General features: G+C 42.6%; 1 protein-coding gene across 2 annotated transcripts in view; it reads right to left on the bottom strand.

The window, feature by feature from the left end:
• shank2b (SH3 and multiple ankyrin repeat domains 2b) overlaps positions 1–20,106 on the bottom strand; it is a 1,127,200-nt gene that overhangs the window by 1,002,123 nt on the left and 104,971 nt on the right. Inside the window, exon 1 of one of the 2 annotated variants that reach the window (XM_063061685.1) lies at positions 6,166–6,259. The exons of the other annotated variant lie outside the window; for it this stretch is intronic. The gene's annotated coding sequence lies outside the window, so the exon portion shown is untranslated. Of the gene's footprint in view, positions 1–6,165; positions 6,260–20,106 lie in introns of those variants that run through there. 2 annotated transcript variants of the gene reach the window in all.

Here is a 20,106-nt window from a genome sequence, read left to right as displayed (position 1 = left end):
TATGCTGTAGCTGTGCCCTCTTGTACTAGACTTTCCCACCATGGGAAACATCCTTTCCACATCTACTCTGTCTAGGTCTTTCAATATTCGATAGGTTTCAATAATATCCCCCCCATCCTTCTAAGTTCCAGTGAGTACAGACCCAGAGCCATCAAACATTCCTTGTGTGATAACCCTTTCACTCCTGGAATCATCCTTTGTGAACGTCCTCTGGAACCTGTCCAATGCCAGCACATCTCTTCTAAGATGAGGAGCCCAAAACTGTTCACAATATTCAAGCTGAGGCCTCATCAGTGTCTTATAAAGCCTCAGCGTCACATCCCTGCTCTTGTATTCTAGACCTCTTGAAATGAATGCTAACATTGTATTTGCCTTCCTCACCACTGACTCAACCTGCAAGTTAACCTTTAGGGTGTTCTGCACAAGGACTCCCAAGTCCCTTTGCATCTCAGATTCTTGGATTTTCTCCCCGTTGAGAAAATAGTCTGCACGTTTATTTCTACTACCAAAGTGCATGACCATGCATTTTCCAACATTATATTTCATTTGCCACTCTCTTGCCCATTCTCCTAATCTGTGTAAGTCCTTCTGCATCCTACTTGTTTCCTCAACACTACCTGCGCCTCCACCAATCTTCATATCATCTGCAAACTTGGCAACAAAGCCATCCATTCCATCATCTAAATCATCGATATACAGCATAAAAAGAAGTGCTCCCAACACCGACTCCTGCAGAACACCATTAAGAATCAACCACGCTGGTGGCCCAGAGTCAAATATAGACATGACAAAGTAAGGCTGAACCAAGTGGGTTTCCGAAGACCAAATGGTGTGTTCATTGCGTCTGACTGAAGGCCATTAATGCAGAAGGCTCTAGATACTAACTCATCCAGAAATACAACTACTACTGCACAATATCATAATGGACTGAACCCTTTGTATTCTATCCAGTCATTGTTTCTCACATCTCTGACAGACCCTGAAGCCCTAACTCAATTTCCTTCAACCAATCCCTACTGATGTGTTAAATATGCTCAGCAATCTTACTTCCGAGCCTGAACAGTGAGTTTCTGAAGTCTGTTAAACCTTAAGAGCTTCATGGTGTAGATTATACTACGCTGCTCTAGTCCAAGTGAAAGCAGTGAAGTTTACTGTCACGTACACAATATGTGTCCACAGAGGTGTCATGAAAACTGTACTTACAGCACCATTATAGGTGCAAAACATTAGAGGCACAACATTGAAAAGAAAAATCATAAATTATTCAAAGATTTAAGATTAGCTTTACTTGTCACACGTAGATTGAAATAGATAGTGAAATCCGTTGTAGCATCAAATCACATTGGCGAGGATTGTGCTGGGCAAACTACGTGTCACCACGCTTCTGGCACCAACATAGCATGCCCACAACTCATTAACCCTATCTCATATGTCTTTGGAATGTTTATGGAGCCAACCAAAGGTGATAGTGTCTTTTTAAAATTTTTTTTTATGATCACAAGACCGTGCTGGACATTAAGAACTTGAAGTATTACAGATCTACCCCATGAGTGAGTTGTATGTTGGCGGGGAAACTGAAGGAGCCCAGACTTGGTGCGGATGGTGGTGCTGCCTGCGACAGAGGGGCATTGGTGAGCAAAGAAGATGTGCAGTTCGACAACGAGTGATCACCTTGGTCACTTTTCTTGTGATTGCAAAACCCCATTGGACATTGGTGGTATGGAATGCTGCAAGTCCAATACATTGGTTTATTGGCAAACGATGGGGGAGCTGCATGCCCTTGGTCATAGCAAGGATTAGGCCTCAAGCCGCGGTGTTGTCTGTTTGTAGCCACCCAGGGGCGGCATTGGAGTCAGGTGCTCTACCAGAGTGCATCAGGTGGTATGGCGTGGCATCTATGCTGGAATCTGTGCTGCCCCCTAGTTTTCACTCAACAGAAGACAAGCTATAGTGCCCATGATAGATTAGATTAGATTAGATTAGATTAGGTTATGAGGACACTCAGTCCTCTTTTATTGTCATTTAGTAATGCATGCATTAAAAAATGATACAATGTTCCTCCAGAATGATATCACAGAAACACAAGACAAATCAAGACTGAAAAACTGACAAAATCCACATAATTATAACATGTAGTTACAACAGTGCAAAGCAATACCGTAATTTGATAAAGTACAGACCATGGGCACAGTAAAAAAAAGTCTCAAAGTCTCTCGAAAGTCCCATCGTCTCACGCAGACGGTAGAAGGAAGAAAAAAACCTCTCCCTGCCATGAACCTCCAGCGCCGCAAACTTGCCGATGCAGCGCCCTGGAAACACCCGACCACAGCCGACTCTTGAGTCCGTCTGAAAACTTCGAGCCTCCGACCAGCCCTCCGACACCGAGCACCGAGCACCATCTCTGCCAAGCGCTTCAACCCCAGCCCCAGCAACAGGCAATAGGCAAAGCCGAGGATTTGGGGCCTTCCCCTCTAAAGATTCTCGATCGCACAGTAGCAGCAGCAGTGAAGCAGGCATTTCAGAAGTTTCTCCAGATGATCCTCCGTGCTTCTCACATCTGTCTCCATCAAATTAGGATTGTGTACAGCCCCTATTTAACAAATATGATATTTCGGAGTGGCCGCGCGCGTTGCATCGCGCCGCCATCTTCTCCTCCCCTCCATAGTCCATAAATAGAGCTGGACTATTTATGACTGATCATACTGTGCTTTGCACCTTGGCCCTGGAGTAACACTGTTTCGTTTGACTGTATTCATGTATGATTGAATAATAATTAAACCTGAATTTGAACGAAGTGGTCATAGTGTTACTATAATGACGTAGTGATTAGGGTGTGCAGGTTGGTTTAAGAGTGAAATGGTTGAAGGGAAGTAGCTGTTCCTGAAACTGGTGTCTGGCCTGCTGGGTTCCTCCAGCATTTTGTGCGTGTTGCTTGAAACTGGTGGTGTGGGACTTCTGCCCGAAGGTAGCTGTGAGATGATGGCATGGCCAAGACGGTGGGGGTGGATTTGCCAGTGATGTTCCCGGCTTTGCTATCTACTTTCTGCATTTGAAGTACTGACTCAACTCATCAGGATACTTCCAACAGTACATCTGTCAAGGTTTGTGAGAGTGTTTGGTGACATAAATCAGAATCAGAATCAACCTTATTATCACTGACATATGTTGTGAAATTTGTTGTTTTGCAGCAGCAGTACATTAAAAAGTTACGATAAAAATGTATAAAAAGAATAAGTAGAGCAAAAAGAAAATAAAAATTAAGGCAGTGTTCATGGATTCCGTGGTCTGTTCTGAAATCTGAAGCTGTTCCTAAAATATTAAGTGTGTGTCTTCAGGGTTCTGTACCTTGATGATAGCAATGAGAAGAGGGCATTTCCTAGATATCCTTAATGATGGATGCCGCCTTATTGAAATTATCCTGCTCGTTGGGGAGTCTAGTGCCCGTGATGAAGCTGGCTGCGTTTGTCAAACCTCCCTGACCTTTCAAGAAAGTAGAGGCACTGGCAGGCCTTCTTTGTGATGACAATTAAGGGGGAGCCAAAGGTATGAAAAGCAAGGGCTATGCCCATTGTATTAGAGGAGAAAGGAGAGCAGGATGCCCAAATGGAGCACAGATGCACACAGGGACCAGTTTGGTGAACGGGCCCGTTCCTATGCTGGTTATTCCAGATTTATTTATTTATTTCATGATACAGAACGATAACAGGCCCTTCCGGCCCAATGAGCCCTCGCTGTCCAATCACCCTACTGACTCAAATATCCTTGGACTGTGGGAGAACACTGCAGCACCCGGAGGAAGCCCATGGGTCCTGGGGAGAATGTACCACCTCAGCACAGGCAGTAGCAGAACTGAACCAGGGTCGCTGGCGGTGTGATAGCATTATGTAACCGCCACACAACTGTGCCGTCCACTTCAACAATAGTTCAATGGACATACAAACAAATGTATTAGGAGCAGTTGTAGGCCAGTCAGCCCCTCAAGCTCATGCCACCACTTAATGAACTCATGGCCAATCTATTGTAATCCCCACATTCCAGTCTAAACCTTGTTTAACTTTTCACTCCACTGTTCATCAAGAATCCGATTACCTCAGTCTTACATTATTCAAAGGTGAATACTTGACCAACTTTAGAGGAAGGAAGTTCCACCACTCACAACACTGAGAGAAATGAATTTACGTTTCCCCTCTGGAGTTGTGAATAATGGGGAAGGTTGCTAAGTGATTCTGCAGAACATAGATCAGGTGGAGATGTGGGCAGGGAAAAGGCCGATGAAGTTTAATCCAAACATGTGTGGGCTCTTGCACTTCAGGAAGTGAAATGAAGCTCATTCCACACTCTCATGACCCTCTGAGTGAAGAAGTTTCTCCTCATGTTCCCCTTAAACTCTTCACCTTTCACGGTTAACCCATGAGCTCCAGTTGTAGTCCCACCCAATCTCAGTGCAAAAACCTGCTTGCATTTACCCTATCTATACTCCACATAATTTTGTATACCTCCATTAAATCTCCTCTCAATCGTCTACATTCTAGGGAATGAAGACCTAACCTATTCTATCTTTCCTTATAACCAGACCCTGTACATTTTCTCCATACTCTTTCAACCTTGAAATGTAAGAGGAAAGTATACTGTAAATAGCAGGACCCTTACAAACATTGGCCTACAGAGGGATCTTGCATAATTCCCAGAAAGTGGTAAGTACAAGTGATAAAGAAGGGTTACAGTGTGTTTGCCTTCATCAGTTGGAGTGATAATATAGAAGTAAGAATGTTATGTTGCAGCTGTATAACACTTTGGTTAGGCCATATTATATGGAGTCTTGGTCACCATATTAATGAAGGATGTGGAGGCTTTGAAGAAGTTTACAAGGATGTTGTGTGGATTAGAAAGCGTTGTCTAACTGAGAGGCTGGACACACTTGAATTGTTTTCTTTGGCGCATCACAGGCTGACAGCAGGGGCGGGGTGGAGGAGGATGGCTGGGATTTGGGAGTAACTTGATGGATGCATATATAATTATTTGAGGATTAGATAGTTGGAGTCCTTTTCCTCAGGGCAGAAATAGAAATACCAAATACAGGAAGGCATAGTTTTAAGATGAAAGGGGGACAGTTTAAAAAAGATTTACACTCAGTGGCCACTTTATTAGGTACAGGGTGTGGAAGCCAGAGTGGTCTTCTGCTACTGTGGCCCATCCGTTTCAAGCTTTGACATGTTGTGCATTCAGAGATGCTCTTCTGCACATCACGGTTATAATGTGTTGTTATTTGAGTTACTGTCGCCTTCCTGTCAGTTTGAAGCATTCTGGCCATTCTCCTCTGACCCCTCTCCTTAACAAGGCATTCTCACCCACAAAACAGCCACTCACTGAATCTTTTTTTGTTCTTTGCACCTTTCTCTTAAACTCTAGAGACTGCTGTGTATGAAAACCCCAGGAAATCAGCAGTTTCTGAGATACGCAAAGCGCACTGTTTGGCACCAACAATCATTCCACGGTCAAAGTCACCTAGGTCACATTTCTTCCCAATTCTGATGTTTGGTCTGAACAAACTGAACCTCTTGTTTTCATGTGTTTTTATGCATTGAGCTGCCGCCACATTTGGCTAATTCGGTTATTTGCATTTATGAGCCACATCATGGTCTGAAGAGCCTTTTCCTGTGCTGTACGCTTCTATGCCCTATGCTCTTACATGGAAGATCCTCTGTTCTCAAGAATAAACATCAGGTTATTTTCAATGTTCAACGCTCTGCGGGTTACAACTTCTCAAGTGCTCATCCAAAATGCACTGAACGTTTCTGCTTCCTTTCAAGTACTGAGCTGTTGACTGCCAGCACAGTGTGAGAGAAAAAAAATCCCTCTCATCTCCCCTCTAATGCTGTGCCTCCAGGTTACTGTTGACCAGCTACCAGCCTGTTTTTCTTCAAATTCTGGCTTTCAACCTCTTCCAACTTCAATGGGATCCTGAATTCTGACTCTGAGTGTACCAAAACGTTAACGAGAGGAATCAGTGTTCACGGTGACAAATCAATGCTTACAGGAATTAACCCCTTCTCAGTTTACAGTCAAGTGAAATCAACCAACAGGAACAGGCTCGATACATTTCTAAAGCAAAATGGAAAAAATATCTGTCATTCTCTGGAATGAACACTGTGACATCTCACTTACCCTAAGCCAAGAAATATCAAAATTCCAAACAGCAAGGAGAAGCTTCTTCTCTTGAGGTTTTGTACCTGTTTTCAGGTGTTTTCTAAGTTCTTGGAACATTGTTTCACAAGTAAGTACCTGCCCATAATGTCACGTAAGCAGGTAACAACATGAGGGGGTGTAAGATCATTGAAAAAAAAACAGCATGTATATTATGGTTGGAGAAGGAGTTTGTTGACACTGTTGCTAAGGAAACCAAACCCAAAAAAACAACCCATGATAAAAAAGTGAACTCATCCCCTCGTCAAGGTAAAGGACTTTTCACCCAGCTAGTGGTTAGTGTTGGGATTACACAGACAGGTTAGTTCAAAAGGGAGCTGAGCCAGGGTGGAAGAAATTGGGAATACCAGTGCCACTGAGTGGAAAATTCTACAAAAGATAGTGGATTTGGCCCAGTACATCAGAGGGAAAACCCTCCCAACCACTGAGCAGATCTACATGAAACACTGACATACAAACGTTTGTAGAAAAGCAGCATTCTTCATCAAAGACCCTCACCACCCTGGCCATACTCTTTTCTCACTGCTGCATCAGGTAGAAGGTGCAAGTCATAGAGTCATAGAGAAGGACAGCACAGAAACAGGCCTTTTGGCCCATTTGGTCCATGCTGAAACCATTTAAACTACCTACTCCCATTGATCTGCACAGGGACCACAGCCCTCCATATCCCAACTATCCACATACCTAGCCAAACTTCTCTTAAACATTGAAATCGAGCTTGCATGCGCCATTTGTGCTGGCAGCTCATTCCACACTCTCACAGCCCTCTAGGTGAAGAAGTTTCTCCTCATGTTCCCCTTAAACTTCTCACTTTTCACCCTTAACCCATGACCTCTGGTTGTAGTCCCACCCAATCTCAGTGGGAAAAGCCTGCTTGCAATTACCCTATCTATACCCCTCATAAATTTGAATACCTCTATCAAATCTCTTTTCAACCTTCATTCTAAGCAACGAGGTCCTAACCTATTCAATCTTTCCTTATGACTCAGGTCCTCCAGACCTGACAACACCTTTAAAAATTTACTTTGCACTCTTTCAACCTCATTTGTAGCTTACCTATAGGAAGGTGACCAAAACTGCACACAATTCTCCAAATTAGGCCTCACCAACATCTTATCTTGCTATTTCATGCTCTTTTATTTATTGTTATTTATTTATATTTGCATTTGCAGAGTTTGTGGATCATTGACCCTGTTTACAGTTACTGTTCTATAGATTTGCTAAGTATGCCCGCAAGAAAAAGAATCTCAGAGTTGTATGTGGTGTCATGTATGTACTCCGATAATAAATCTTACTTTGACCTTTGAAATTGTGGGAGTTTGAGGAGATCTGGTGTGTCACTAAAGACTTAGCAAATTTCTGCAGGTGTACTGTGGAGAGAGTTCTATCTGGTTGTATCTGGAGGGGCCACTGCACAGGATCGGAAAAAGCTGCAGGAATTTGTAAGCTCAGCCAGCTCCATCATGGGCTCTAGCTTCCCCAGCATTGAGGATATCTTCAAAAGACGATGCCTCAAAAAGGATCCCCACAACTCTGGACATACCCTCTTCTCATTACTACCACCAGAGAGGAGGTACAGGAGACTGACGAAACACACTCAACATTTTAGGAACATCTTCTTCCCCTCCACCATCAGGTTTATGAACAGACAGTGAACAGTACTTCACTATTTTTGTTCTCGTTTTCCACTTCTTATTTAACTTAATCTACATTTCTTCTGCAATTTACAGCATTTTTATGTATTGCACTGTACAGCTGCTGCCAAACAACAAATGTTATGACATATGTCAGTGACATTAAACCTGACTGAGATTCTGGTTCTGACTGGTGGGAGCAGGGTAACCGTATGTAGAGTGACAATGGACTTGGCAGGTCACCGTTACCTCCTGCTGTGTTGTAACCGTTCTGTACTTCCCTGAAGTGTGATCATGGGATAGTGTTATCACTGTAGGTTCTACCACAACACAGCCTGAGGCATGTTGAATGGTGCCGGCTGCAGCCATGCCAATTCATCAACTCTTCACACTAAGAAGATGGACGATGTTGCCAAGAAGCGAGGACTGGAAAAAGTACCGGTAAGGTCCAAGACATAAAGTAGAGGAAGGAGGAATGCATGTGTTCCTTCCAACTTCGACATCAACTTTTTCTCCCCTGGTTCAGTTCCATCCCAATTCTATGTCTGATCCTTCCCCAACTTTCATAGATTTCAATTTCCTGATACCAACCAGCCCATCATTACCATGGACATACATCTACTTCTCCATCTCACACCAGGATGGTCTGAGGGCTCTCTTCCTCCAGCAATCCCCCTCCACCAACACCGCTGTATGCCTGACTGAATTTGGTCTCATTTTGGACAACTTCTCCATTAACTCTTCTCCATGTCAAGTATATAACTGTGGATGCTGTAATACAATCAATTTTTTAAAAATTTATTAAGACGCTGCATGGAATGGGACCTTCTGGCCCTTCAAGCCACGCTGCCCAGCAATCCCCTGATTTAATCCTAACACAATCACAGGACAATTAACCTACTAACTGGTTTATCTTTGGACTGTGGGAGGAAACCAGAGAACCTGGAGGAAATGCACACAGTCACGGGTTGAATGTACATAGTCCTTACAGGCAGGAATTGAACCCTGGGCCATTGGTACTGTAAAGCTTTGTGCTAACCACTATGCTACCGTACAGCTACCAATGTGTAGCTGTAGATGTTAAGGTATGGACTTCATTCAGGCAAACTCTTGCTGTTGGACTCCTCCCACTCTATCCTTTTTATCTTCCACAAGAGATTCTGCAGGTTTTAGAAATCCAGAACAACAGACCAAATGCTGGTGGAAGTGAGCAGATCAGACAGCAATCTCGGACGGAGAATAACTAGTTGACTGTTTGGGCCAAGTCCCTTCATCAGGACGCTGAAGATCATGTTGAAGCGCCTTCAACCTGGAAGGTCAACTGTTTATTCCCCTCCACAAACACTGCCTGACCTGTTGAGTTCCTCCAGCATTTTGTGTTTTTCTAATCTTTCCTCCCTCATGTACTTTGTATCTCCCCTTAAAAGCTAAAAATCCAAATACTCCCTGCGACAGTGAGATTAACACCCACATACTAATCATATTTGGAGCAATAGTTTTACCCTTGATTTCCTCACTGCTTTTGTTAATAATTTTCCTATATTTCGTGGATGTCTATGAAGAGTAAGGATTTCAGGTTGTATACTGTATACATTCCCTGATATTAAATTGAACTATTGAACTATTTAAACAACATAGTTGAAACACCTTGCTACCATCCACCCTAGTAAATCTCTTCAGAGGCTCTAATTCTAAGAACCTCTATTTGATCATCCCTCACTTTCCCCTTTCTATAGAAATGAGCTGCAACCTGTGCAGTATTTCCCAAGAATTGATCCTTGCCTCTCAGCCATCGAATTTTTCTTTGAGATATGCCAGTGCAAAATGAAGCTGTGAGTTACAATTTGAACAGTGGAATTCTGCAGAAACCGTGGTTAAACAGTACAGAAAGGAAGTCAATTTAGCTGTCAAGCCTGTCAGAGTTCGTTAATCCAGTGTTTAAGAGGCAAACTATGCTTTTTAGAGTGATCATTATTGCTTCAGTAAAACGACTTACAATATTATATCAGTAGACATATCTTTGTCTGCTAGGCAGTCAAATTAGAGTTCAAAACACATTTATTATCAAAGTAGAATGGAAACAGTGAAAGTTTGATAAAATAATAGCGTTAGAACAGTTGAATGTCACAGCATAGAAACATGTCATAGAGTCTTGCTGCCATGGAAACAGGCCCTTTAGCTCATCAAGTGAACACCAACTATCAAACACCCATTCACACCAATTTCATTTTATTCTCCCCACATTCCCATCAATTCTCTCCAGATCTCTCAGTTTACAGGCCAAGGGCCGTTCACAGTTCATGCCTTTGTGATGCAGGAAGAAAGTAAAGAGGACCCATGTGGCCACAGGGAGAACGTGCAAAGTCTGCACAGACAATACCTGAGATCAGAACTGAACCCGGGTCGCTGGAGCTATGAGGCAGCAGCCTTACAGGTTGTGTTTTTATCCTAGTGTTCTTCCCAATTGTAGATAGAAGCATTGAATAATACAATCTTACCTATATATAAAAGCTTGGCCCAAAATATTCTAGACATCTGAGTTTGTCCCCAAGAAGTATGTTCACCACTGTGATCCAAGAACTGTAACACCTGATTTGCAAATAACAAGATCCCACTGAATAATAATGACCAGGTCATCTATTATGATGAAAATAAATTCACCTCAATTTGACTACTGTTTTTATTTACTTAAGAATCTACCATTTCTCCATTGAGAGCTACCCCAGTTTTAATCCCCGTTCACCAATGAAACTCTCTTTGAAGGTAGTGTGAACTCCATCATAATTACCGAAACATGGCTTTTAAAGAGGGGAAAACAAGGCAGTATACTGTCTCCAATTACAGGGTTTCCAAGGAGACTAAAGAAGAAAGTGGCATGCTACTTTCTCAGAGACAACCACACTGTGAGAAAATGGACGAATGCCCAGGAATAGAAAAGTCTACAGAAAGTGGTGGACCCAACCTAGTCCATCACAGTCAAAGACCTTCCCGCCATCGGGCACATTTACAAGGAGTCCTACCATGAGAAAGAAGCATCCATCATCATGGACCACCACCATCCAGCCATTCTTTCTTCTCGCTACTACCATCAGGCAAGAACTATAGGAGACTTGGGTCTCACACCACCAGCTTCAGGAACAGTTATTACCCTTCAACCATTATGCTCCTGAACTGGCATTGATAATTTCACTTACTGCAACTCTGAATTGATTTCGCAACCAACGGACTTACCTTCATGGACTCTATAGCTTATGTCTCAGTATTAGTAATTTATTTTTTACAAATTGCACATTGGTTGTCAGTCCTTGGTTATGTGTAGTTTTTCATAAATTCTATTATATTTCTTTATTTTCCTGAAAATGCCTGCAAGAAAATGAATCTCAGGATAGTATATGGTGACATATACATACTTTTATAATAAATTTACTTTCACTTTGATTTGACTTGAAATATCAGAAGGATCACTACATCAGGCATTAAGGGCTAAACCTTAAGAAAAAAACAGAGACATGTGCCTAACAGTATACCAAAAACTCCATTTTGAGGGAGATTTAGAAGCAAACCTGTAGACAATGCTCAGATCAGGGCAGTTGGAGGAAGCAGGGGTCAGCTGGGATAAAGTGAATCTCTGGAGGAGTATTAGGGATGCAGAAGTGTACTAGAGAAAAAAAAAACTAATCAATAAGTTTCAAGACCTGACCTCAATAACTCCTTGTGCAATTGGATCCTCAATTTCCTCTCTTGCAGACGCCAGTCAGTTTGGATTGGCAACAGCATCTCCTACACAATCTCCATCAGTACAGGTGCACCACAAGACTGTACACTTAGTCCCCTGCTCTACCTGCTTTACACTCATGACTGTGGCTAAGTACCGCTCCAATGCCATATTTAAGTTTGCTTTTGATACTACTGTCACAGGTCGAATCAAAGGAGGTGATGACTCAGCATACAGTGTATAGGAGGGAGATTGAAAATCTGGTTGAGTGATGCCACAACAACAACCGCTTACTCAATGAGAGCAAACACAAGGAGCTGATTATTGGCTTCAGGAGGAGGAAAACAGAGGTTCATAAGCCATTCTTCACCAAGGGATCAGAGGTGGAGAGAATCAGCAACCTTAAATTCCTCGGTGTTATCATCTTAGAGGACCTGTTCTGGGCCAGCACATAAGTGCAATTGTGAAGAAAGTACGGCAGCACCTCTACTTCCGTAGAAGCTAGCGAAGATTCAGCATGACATCTAAAACGTTGACAAACTTCTATGGATGTGTGGTGGAGAGTATGTTGACTGGCTGCATCACAGTCTGGTATGGAAACACCAATGCCCTTGAATGGAAAATCCTACAAAAAGTAGTGGACACGGCCCAGTCCATCAGAGGTGAAGTCCTCCACACCATTGAGCACAGCTACATAAAACTTTGTTTCAGGAAAGCAATATCCATTACCAGGGACCCCTTCCACATAGGTCATGCTTTCTTCTTGCTGCTATCATTGGGAAGAAGGCACAGGAGCCTCAAGACTTACAACTCCAGATTCAGGAATAGTTATTACTCCTCAACCATCAGGCTCTTGAACCAAAGGAAATAATTCCACTCAACTTCAATTGCCCCATCATTGAAATGTTCCCATAACCTACAGACTCACTTTTGAGGAGTCTTCATCTCATGTTCTCAAGATTTATTGCTTATTTATTTATTATTATTATTATAAAAACACTTTTTTCTCAGCTGGAACTGGTATAACCTCAGGTACAGGCATAGGCAAGCATGCTCATTCTGAATTGCTAGGAACTTTCGGACTATTCTTGTAGTGTATAGTATAGTGGCTTTCTGAAGATTTATATAGATATCGCTGTGTAGCCCTAATTGTGTAATGTTATTGTGTAGTGCCTTTGGGATGACACCAGTTGTAGATATTACTATTGGGACAAAGTATACCCTGTTCGTGTTCCATAGTCTTTCAATTTCAATTCAGCATATTCCTGGTATTTTTCAGTTATTGATTTCTGTAAGTTTTGTGCGTTTGGAATGGCTATATCTATTAAGTAAGCTGTTCTTGCTTGTTCATCCTGTACTGCTATATCCGGACGGTTATTGTGGATTGTCCTATCTGTAACAGCTGATCAGTCATAAGATAATTTGTGGTATTCTGACTCCAAAACTGATCAAGCTTGTACTTATAGTAAGATATAATTTTGTATTTTAAAGCAAGATTTTGGTGAATGATGCTTTCCACTTGATTGTTTGCCACTGGAGCAATAGCATTTGGAGTTTAGCTCCTGATAGAGTCACCCATGGTGGTAAGGTCAAGGGCAAAGAGCAATCCAGATCAATCAAGACCCAAACGGTAGTGCTGGTGGAAGATGATGGTGGAGGAAGGAAGCAGCGGTGAAAGATCCCCTGTCGTTCTGCATTCCACGCCACCGGACTCTGACACTGATCTGTCAAGGACGGTGTGGTGGCTGCCTGTGCATCAGACATCCCACATTAAACAAAGACATGCACAGGCGTTTTCCATACTAACATCCCAGATTAAGTTCCGTATTGATCAGCAAAAGGCGAAGGGGGCAGGGTTGTAAGGTATGGAAGCCCCTCACCAGAATATTGTGGATTGGTGTCTACAGCCACGTGAAGACCTATGAACAGACAACCCCTTAGAAGAACATCATACTCAACTCACCTATCACACTACACGACTATAGGCTACCTTCCCATCACAACCTCACTGATGGTTAGTATAGCATGAAGTGTTGCCTCTCAGTCTGTATTCTGTCATTTCTTTATTTAAAATCACTCCAGTTAATAAAAAAGCAATTTCTCAGTGAGACTACATTATGTATGGTTCCCAAAGTCACAATGAGTCTTAGTACCCTGACTGTGAGAGTCAATGGAGAGATTTATGTCACAATATGCATAAGTGTCGGGAATGAATGGCATTTTTTGCTCATGCGGTATCAACAGCAATTTTAAATGACAGAACCATTTATACCAGTCAAAGCAATTCTATCACTCTGTGAAATCAAAGAGGTTCAGTGATGGTTTCATAGCCTGTGTGAATTTACAGCCAGGATGCTACATTGAAATTCAATATGCAGTTTATATGGATCATTGCCACGTTTCTTCATTGAAGAATCAACAATTAATGTGTCATCAAAGTTCTGTGATAGTGCTGTCACACATGACACAAAAGGGAGGTGGTTACAAGTCTCCCAATGGAGCATAAAATTTTTCACCTGTGTTTAACATATTTTCACTTAGATTCAAAAAGTCATAGAACACTACAACACAGAAACAGCCCCTTTGGCCCATCTGGTCCATGTTGAACTATTATTCTGCCTAGTCCCATCGACCTGCATCTGGGCCATAGTACTCTAAGCCCCTCTCATCCACGTATATATCTAAATTTCTCTTGTGTTCAAATTGAACCTGCATCCACTACTTCCACTGGCAGCTCGTTCTATACTCTCACCAACCTCTGAGTAAAGTTCTCCCTCATGTTCCCCTTAAACATTTCACCTTCACCCTTAACCCATGACCTCTAGTTCTACTTTCAGTCAACCTCAGTGGTTCTGTTTATCCTATCTATACCCCTCATAATTTTGTATACCTCTATCAAATCTCCCCTCATTCTCCTACGCTGTAAGGAATAAAGTCCTTATCTATTCAACCTTTCCCTATAACTCATGTCCTCAAGACCTGGCAACATCTTTGTAAATTTTCTCTGCACTCTTTCAACCTTATTGATATCTGTCATTGCCTTATGACAGGTTAAATGGAGGTCATCTCAGCTGAACATAAGAGACTCCACAATATCATCCACACAAAGACTAGGAACATATCTCCAGAACTAGTGAGTATTTACTCACAGTCGTTAGCAGAATCAGAATCCGGTTTATCTTCGCTGACACACGTCATGAAATTTATTGCTTTGTGGCAGCAATAGAGATTAAAGACTAAAGAATTGTTTTATTTGACACGTACATCAAAACAATCAAAGCATACAGTGAAATGCATCGTTTGCGCCAATGACCAATGCAGACCATAAGTGTTGCCACGTTTCTGGTGCCAACGTGGTGTAGCATGCCCACAACTTACTAACCCTAACCAGGCATCTTTTGGAATGTGGGAGGAAACCAGAACACCCGGAGGAAACCCCCACAGTCACAGGGAGAACAGACAAACAGTGGCAGGAACTGAATCCTGATCACTGTTGCTGTAAAGCAATACACTACCATTCTGCCCCACAAGGTACAGTGCAAGACATGAAAAATTACTGTTACAAATTAATAAACAGACAAACAAATAAATCAATGGATGAATAGGTAGGTAGGTAGAGCAAAAGAGGAATAGTGAGGTAGTGTTCATGATCTGTTCAGAAATCTGATGGCGGAACTGTTCCTAAAAGATTGAGTGATGATCTAACTGCAGTTATTTTGCATCTTGCTGTGTACAAAATAACAGCCAAGCCTCCCACATTACAACACTCATTTACAAAAAAAACAGATTTGGCTACAAAGTGATTTGGAACATCCTGAGGTTTTCAAAGGCTTCAGATGCAGTTTTCATGGCTTTAATTTGCATTTCTACTAACAGTAATTTTGCACTGTAGATATTTCCACTTCTCTAAAATTAATGCAATGGGAATTCCTGAATTATATCTGCACAAAGCACTGTCCCTCTGTATAGTTATGTGTATCTTAGATATTTTGCTGCTGATATTGAAGGAAGTAGTGAAGATGAATCCGGCCATTACTCTCCTCTGCCTTCTCTACTGCTAAGACTAACTTGTTTCCTCTTTACCATTTCTAGTGAGAGGTCTCAGTCCTGGAACATTCACTGAATTTCTTTCCATAGATGTCGTTTGAACAGCTGAACTTCTTTATTTAACAATTTCTGGTTTTTATTTCATAATACGACAGTATCAACACCAGATAAACAAAATTTCCAAATCATCTCAAAATGACCAGCCTGTCCTATCAGCTATCTTCCCACCTTCTGGCTGGTTTCTATCACCTTGGCAATTCAGGGTGTCATAGTAGTGTAGTGGTTAGCACGATGCTATAGCAGCTCAAAGTTCAGTTCATATTCCAGCATCCTCTGTAAGAAGTTTGTACGCGCTTCCCGTGAGCACGCGGGTCTCCAATTTCCTCTCACAGTTCAAAGACGTTCCAGTTAATAGGTTAATTGGTCGTTGTAAAGTGCTCTGTGATTCTGTGATTTATTCCTTGGAACTTAGAAGGTTGAGGGGAGATTTGATAGAGGTATTCAAAATTATGAAGGGTATAGATTGGGTAAATGCAAGCAGGTTTTTTCCACTCAGGTTGGGTGGGACTACAACCAGAGTCATGGGTCAAGGGTGAAAGGTGAAAAGTTTAAGGGGAACATGAGGGGAAACTTCTTCACTCAGAGGGTAGTGAGAGTGTGGGACAAACTGCCAACGCAAGTGGTAGATGCGAGCTCAATTTCAATGTCTAAGCAAAGTTTGGATAGGAACATAGTTGGTAGGAGCATGGAGGCTGTAGTCTGGGTGCAGGTCAATGGGATTAGGCAGCTTAAATGGTTCAGCACGGACTAGAAGGGCCAACAGGCCTCTTTGTGTGTTGTACTTTTCTATGGGTACTCTATGAAGCTACGGTTAAGTGAGTGGGTTGCTGAGTAATGTGGCTCATTGGGCCGAAAAATCCTGTCACGCATAGCATTTCTAAATAAATAAATAAATAAATAAACTCAGAACAGAATTCCTAGGGTATTGATATTGTATATTTCATCTTTTTTAATGCTGTTTCATGAAACAAGAGAGACAAGGGTGGTGAAGAGCAGGGAAGAATGGTGGTAATCCATACATTCTTTGGGTGGGATGGCAGATATCCAGCATCGTAGAGACGAAGTCTGTTCTCAAGTTGCAGAAGACCAGAAGAAGCTGGCCCTCCTAAAGAACTCAAATGCAGGTCGTCCCTGCATAACAAAGAGGTTTATTTTTATTTGCAAATGTTCCATAAGTCGATTTTGTCCAGAAGTTGGAAAATACACAAAAATCATTTAATATGGTAACAGTACCTTTACAGTTTTGAATTGAATGGCATCAAAAGCAGAATTAGACCATTGAGTCTGCTCTGCCATTCCATCATGGCTGATTTATTATCCCTCTCAACCTCATTCACCTGCCTTCTCCCCATAATCTTTTATACCCTGACTATTCAAAAACTAATCAACATCTGCTTTAGATCTACCTAAAGATATGGCCTCCACAGCTATCTGTGGCAATGAATTCTATCAATTTACTACGTACTGCCTAAAGAAATTCCTCCTCATCTCTGTACTAAAGGGGCATATATCTATTCTGAAGCTATGGCCTCTGGTCCTAGACCACACCCTCCCCACCCACTATAGGAAATACCTTCTCCACATCCACTCTTTGTTTCTATTTAAGGTAAGAACTTCTTTTTAACTCAGGAATTCAAATACAAATTCTGGGTATCCAAATCAGTCAGGAAGTTATAGTAAATGAAAATTCAACAAAAAACAACTACAGATGCTAGAAATCTAAACTAAAGGAAAATCCTAACCCTGGAAAGCCTGCAGATGCTGGAAATCCAAAGCAACACACATAAAATGGTGGAGGAACTCAGCAGGTCAGGCAGCATCTACATAAAAGAATGAACAGTCAACATTTTGAGCCAAAACACTTCTTCTGGACTGAGAAGGAAGGAGGAAAATGTCAGAAGAGAAAGGTCGGGGGGAGAAGAAAGAGACTAGCTGGAAGGTGATAGGTGAAGCCAGGTGGGTGGGAAAGGTCAGCTGGAGAAGAAAGAACCTGTTAGAAGAGGAGAGTGAACCATAGGAAAAAGGGAAGGCGGAGGGGACCCAGGGGGAAGATCCTTGTTGTATTGTAATTGGCACATGAAACCAGCAGTACTGTATGAAAGCTCCCTTTCTGCCTCTCCAGCTTTGATCAGTTTACCCATTAGCTTAGAACCCTCCATCCCCAATGATGATATACCCCTTTTTTCAGGTTGATGATTTACCCAGGTGAGCTGATCACTTGTCCAGTATCTGTGGAAACACAGATGCAGTCAATATTTCAGGTTGAGACCCCCTGCATCATGACAATACCTCTGGGGTTAATAGTTTACCCACTGCCTTGCTCCAACCGTGTTATTTTCTTAGATTACAATATCACTGTATCTTGTGTCAGTCAGTCACCCAGTATCTACTGACCTACCTGGTTTAGATATTAGATTATAGGCCATCCGTGTGTCGTGAATGCCCGACTTATGAATACTTGTACATGCTAATGCGTGGCTGAGGCATTGGAGCAGGGGGCAAGGATTCAGATTTCTGGATCATTGGGACCTCTTTTGGGGCAGGCGTGACCTGTACAAAAAGGAGGGGTTGCACTCGAATCTGAGGGGGACCAGTATCCTGGTGGGGAGGTTTGCTAAGGCTATTGGGGAGAGTTTAAACTAGAATTTCTGGGAGGTGGGAACAGAACTGTAGAGATGGAGGAAGGGGCGGTTGGCTCACAAATAGAGAAAGCTCGGGGAGAGTGCAAGAGAGAAGATAGGCAGGTGACAGGGAAGGGATGCACTCAGACCGATGGTTTGAGATGTGTCTATTTTAATGCAAGGAGTATCATGAACAAAGCAGATGAGCTTCGAGCGTGGATCAGTACTTGAAGCCAATGTTGTGGCCTTTACAGAGACTTGGATGGCTCAAGGGCAGGAATGCTTATGTCAAGTGCCAGGCTTTAGATGTTTCAGAAAGGACAGGGAGGGAGGCAAAATAGGTGGGAGCATGGCACTGCTGATCAGAGATAGCGTAACGTCTGCAGAAAAGGAGGAAGTCATAGAGGCATGATCGACTGAGTATCTGTGGGTGGAAGTTAGGAACAGGAAGGGGTCAATAGCTCTATGGGTGTTTTTTATAGACCACCCAACAGTAACAGGGACATCGAGGAGCAGATAGGGAGACAGATTCTGGAAAGGTGTAATAATAACGGGGTTGTCGTGGTGGGAGATTTCAATTTCCCAAATATTGATTGGCATCTCCCTAAGGCAAGGGGTTTAGATGGAGTGGAGTTTGTTAGCTGTCTTCAGGTTGGTTTCCTGACACAATATGTAGATAAGCGTGAGCACGTGGCCAAGTGGTTAAGGCATTGGACTAGCTACCTGAAGGTCGTGAGTTCGAGCCCCAGCCGAAGGAATGTGTTGTGTCCTTGAGCAAGGCACTTAATCACATATTGCTCTGCGACGACACTGGTGCCAAGCTGTATGGGTCCTAATGCCCTTCCCTTGGACAACATTGGTGTCGTGGAGAGGGGAGACTTGCAACATGGGCAGCTGCTTGTCTTCCATACAACCTTGCCCAGGCCTGCACCCTGGAGAGTGAAGACTTTCCAGGCGCAGATCCATGGTCTCGCAAGACTAACGGATGTAGATAAGCCTACAAGAGGAAAGGCTGTATTTGATCTAGTATTGGGAAATGAACCTGGTAAGGTGTCAGATCTCTCAGTGGGGGAGCATTTTGGAGATAGTGACCACAATTCTATCTCCTTTACCATAGCATTGGAGAGCAACAGACAAGTTAGGGAAGTGTTTAATTGGAGTAGGGGGTAATATGAGGCTATCAGGCAGGAACTTGGAAACATAAATTGGGAACAGATGTTCTCAGGGAAATGTATGGCAGAAATGTGGCAAATGTTCAGGGGATATTTGCATGGCGTTCTGCATAGGTACGTTCCAATGAGGTGGGGAAAGGATGGTAGGGTACAGGAACCATGATATACAAAAGCTGTTGAAAATCTAGTCAAGAAGAAAAGAAAAGCTTACGGAAGATTCAAAAAACTAGGTAACGATAGAGATCTAGAAGATCATAAGGCTAGCAGAAAGGAGCTTAAGAATGAAATTCAGGTGTTGGTGAAAGTGAGAAAACGGTACGTCCTGGGTGCTGGAGGTCCTTAATAATGGTTGTTGCCTTTCTGAGATACTGCTCCCTAAAGATGTTTTTTACTCTTTACGCCCACTCTTTACATCCTGCCAATCAGCCAATCTTCTACCCAGGCTAGCGTCTTTCCTGTAATACCATGGGCTCTTATTTTGTTTAGCAGCCTCATGCGCAGCACCTTGTCAAGGGCCTTCTGAAAATCCAAGTAAACAACATCCAATCACTCTCCTTTGACTGTGTTGCCTATTATTTCCTCAAAGAATTCCAACAGATTTGTCAGGCAAGGAAACCATGGTGACTTTGGCCTATTTTATCGTGTGCCCTGAA

This window comes from Mobula hypostoma, chromosome 11, assembly GCF_963921235.1.
Source record: "Mobula hypostoma chromosome 11, sMobHyp1.1, whole genome shotgun sequence".
Classification (NCBI taxonomy): Eukaryota; Metazoa; Chordata; class Chondrichthyes; order Myliobatiformes; family Myliobatidae; genus Mobula; species Mobula hypostoma.
The sequence above is the reverse complement of the archived record's forward strand: the minus strand, read 5'-3'. Positions and strand labels throughout refer to the sequence as shown.